This window comes from Triticum dicoccoides, chromosome 6A (assembly GCF_002162155.2).
Source record: "Triticum dicoccoides isolate Atlit2015 ecotype Zavitan chromosome 6A, WEW_v2.0, whole genome shotgun sequence".
Taxonomy (NCBI): domain Eukaryota; kingdom Viridiplantae; phylum Streptophyta; class Magnoliopsida; order Poales; family Poaceae; genus Triticum; species Triticum dicoccoides.
In genome coordinates, this window is record NC_041390.1 from 106014189 (window position 1) to 106017895 (window position 3707).

General features: G+C 43.9%; 1 non-coding gene and 1 pseudogene across 1 annotated transcript; both read right to left on the bottom strand.

The window, feature by feature from the left end:
- Positions 1-984: 984 nt before the first annotated feature.
- On the bottom strand, positions 985-1181 carry LOC119319900. The gene has a single exon (XR_005154719.1). It is a non-coding gene; the product is annotated as a U2 spliceosomal RNA (small nuclear RNA).
- Positions 1182-3274: 2093 nt separating this feature from the next.
- Positions 3275-3457, bottom strand: LOC119319674 (annotated as a pseudogene).
- Positions 3458-3707: the final 250 nt, after the last annotated feature.

A 3707-nucleotide genomic window follows, 5' to 3' on the forward strand; every position in this document is an offset into this window, starting at 1 on the left:
AGCAAAAAATGAAGAACTACTGCTAGCACATGGCAGCTCATCTGAGAATTCATATCTTAGCCCGAAGAACAGCATCAACAACATAACATCATCTAGGAATTACTAGAACAGAACTAGTATAACCCAAAGAAATGTTCAACTAAATTGATGAGCCCAACTCCGACACGTCTCAGAGGAATCAGTCATGGTGCCACTGCAATCCATGCTCTAAGAATGATGCACCGATGAAGCCCGAAGGAGAGATGTATGCAACAGGCAATGCCAATACGCTGGGAGAAGAGCCGAAGCTAGAAAACTGCACCTCTTCTTACCGTCAGACTCTGAAGTCTTACTTGAGTAGACCACTCGAGCTGCAGTACCCAGCCAAGGCACAACACAAGCGTCTGTTTTATTTTTGCCTCGACACGCTAGCAGCATTTCACACCATTGATATACCAGGGAGCTGGGATCGCGTCGAACTTAATGGGACAAGAGCGACTTACTCGGGTAAGAACTCCAAAACGGCTACAAAGGGGTGCAGGACATCTCCTTTTTGCAGGTGCACATGAGAAATTTCAATTTCAGTTCGCCTTGCACAAGTACAATCACCGGTACAACTCTGAAAGTGCATTCTTGACATAGGGGTGCAGTGCTATCTATTGAACTGAATATAGTGCAGAAAAGTCATCAGTTGCAAATATTCGGAAATTCAACTCTAAAAGCACATAGGCAATCTGACACGTTCATAGGAAAATATATTCTAGATGTTGCTCCCAAGTGGGGAAAAAACATCCTTGACGATGATGCACCTAGCAACAAGAAATCACTACAAATCTAACTGATTCATATAACAGAGAACCAGCTCCATTAGGCTATAAATGGCCATTGGAATGCAAATGAAGAAGAAAGAGACAACTATCAAGACAAAGAGCTATTCTGTTATCATCAAACCAAACATTGTTTGATACTCATCCTCAAGATAAAAAAAAGATTACTTTATATTGGTTGGGGCGCGCCTGGCCTGGGCAATAGTGCAACACCCAGGCGACACACAAGGGCCCCACTAGCAAGCTAGTGTGGTGGACCCTCCCCCACAAAAAATAAATTTAATATCATTGTGGGCACATGGCCCACATATCAGATATTAAACTGATAAGAACAGATACTACACTTGATCTTAGCCAAAAGGCCGAGAAAGGTATGCTTTGGAACGCTGGCCTGGGTCTCCTCTTATAGCTCGGTTGGCTCACTGTGCTGCTTGCGCAGGTGAGGTGGGACTAAACAAGAGTTCCCAATAAGTTAACAGAGTCATTAGACCTGCCTCTGCGTTTCACTACTGGTTCTCCTGTTTTGGATTTCTTGGCCCAACTAAGTGATAGTGGCCCAGATGCCCTAACAGCCCAATAATGTGGCTTAACTCATACTCATGGCCTGACCATGATAGTACATAATCAAAGTTGTCAAGTAGCCAAAACGACATGATTAACTAACTAATGCTTCCCATAAAAAAACCATTGCTAGCATGCAGTCCCACCGGATGATTCATATTTTAGCCTGGGTTAGCAACGTTTCCTAAATTAGTTTATTTTATTTAATATAATAAAAGCAAACCTTTTTCACTTGGGTGTGCAGGGATTTAACTTCAAGAACTTGATGAACCTGTGAAGACCATTGACACCACGTCTAATCTACCCTAGTTAGCACTGTTGTCAGAGAAGTATCTGCAATGTCCATGTTGGTTACAGAGTGCCAGCCACTTGGTGTATTAATTCTTAATCAAAACAATATTAGTAGCGGATCCGGCTTGCCTGCTCCCTCCCCATGCTCCCATTCCATCCTATGGCTGTCTTTTTCTCTTTTTTCTTTTTAATCTAATCATCTCCCCCCTGATTTTAATGAGGTGGGGCCAGGCCTTATTTTGTTAAAGTTGTGTCGAATATTATTGTACAAGTTAGGTTATAATTGGACTTGATTTTGGACTGTGTGTAGACAGGGTAGGAGTTGTGTCCTAATAGGACACTTGTGTCCTAGGCCTCTCATATATAGCGGGGGTAGACACACGATGTAACATATGCCAACATAATAGCACAGGAACGCAGGGGAAGCCGGCGGCTTGTGCCGGCGTCCAGGGCGACCTGCTGCGGTATTGTAGCGGTGTCATGGGGAGGAGCGCCCATAGTCAGGCCCCGGGGATGTAGCCATATCGGTGAACCTCGTTAACAAATCTCGGTGTCGTGCTCGTGTGATTGCTTGGTCCTCGGATGATCGACGGTGCCTCGGATTTATTCTAACATATTTTGTTCCAATCAAATCATGCCACGTATGCGGGAGCACGGATGGGCGCACACTGGGGGAGCAGGCAAGTCTCGTCCATTAGTAGCCATGCGTTAAGCGATACTTTCTTTGTTTTCCTTGATCTGAACCGAACAACTGTATGCTGATGAATACCTATGTTTAACTGGGAAGAAATTGAAGTGCGGTCCGCGTCAACACAACATCTCCGGAATATTACAACAGAAATATACCCCGCAGAAATGCAACTCCTTATAACCAACTATATATGTTCATTGTATTGAGACAAGCGGCCAGCCTGATTACGTTTCTGTCAGAATAATTCATCCTGACACTGCAAGTTCTCAGTTCTCACACGATACGCTGTCCATGAAACTAGAAAACTGCACTTCTTCTTGCCCTCAGACTCTTGACACAGTGGAGGTCCACACAAAATAAGGGTAATATGACGGCCTAAGTATTATGTTGCTCTCATAGCAGTAATATGACCGAACGGCCTAAGTATTATGTTCAAGTACTTCTTGGCATGAGCGGTTCGCTATCTCAGAAACAATCAACAAAAAAAGTTTTATGTTCAAGTTAAACACAAAAGCGACTATTCAAGTGTTCAGTAAGAACTTCAGAACAGCTCCAAAGTATACACTGCCTGCAAGAGCTTCTGATTTCCTTTGTCTTAAGGAACCATGCCATATCATTACGATTAGGAAAATGGGGGTGGGGGATGCAGCTGATGGGGTCCTAGAAGGTTTAAGGCGGGACAGATGGTCAAGAAGAAAAATTGCTACATCGTGTGAGCCACTGCTATGTACTCCTCCACAATACTAACAGCTCGTTATGCACAAACAAAGACTTCAGAACTAGTAAAATAGCAGTAATAGTTAACTGTAGATTTAGCCAAAGCAATTAGGCCTATATTTTTTTAAACCTTGTGTTGGGTAAAACAATGGTTGATTACAGGGTTAGCCAAAGCAATTAGGACTAAAATTTGTTTACTTTGTATTGGTTGGGGTGCGCCTGCCTGGCCTGTTGCAACACCTGAGGGCCCCAATGGCAAGCCACTGTGGTGGACCCTCCCCCGTAAAAAATAAATTTAATATCGTTGTGGGCACATGGCCCACATATCAAATATTAAACTGATAAGAACAGATACTACACTTGATCTTAGCCAAAAGGCCGAGAAAGGTATGCTTAAGAGCGTTGCCCTCCGCCTCCTTTTATAGCTATCTTGGCCGACTGCGCTGCTTGCACGGGCGAGGTGGGACTAAACAAGTTAACAGGGAGAGTCATTAGAAACCTGCCTCTGCGTTTCCCTGCCATTGCTACCGTATTGGACTTCTTGGCCCAACTAAAGATAGTAGCCCAGATGCCTCAACAGCCCAGCAATTATGTGGCTTAACTCATAGTCATGGCCTGATCACGGTAGGGCATAATTAGTT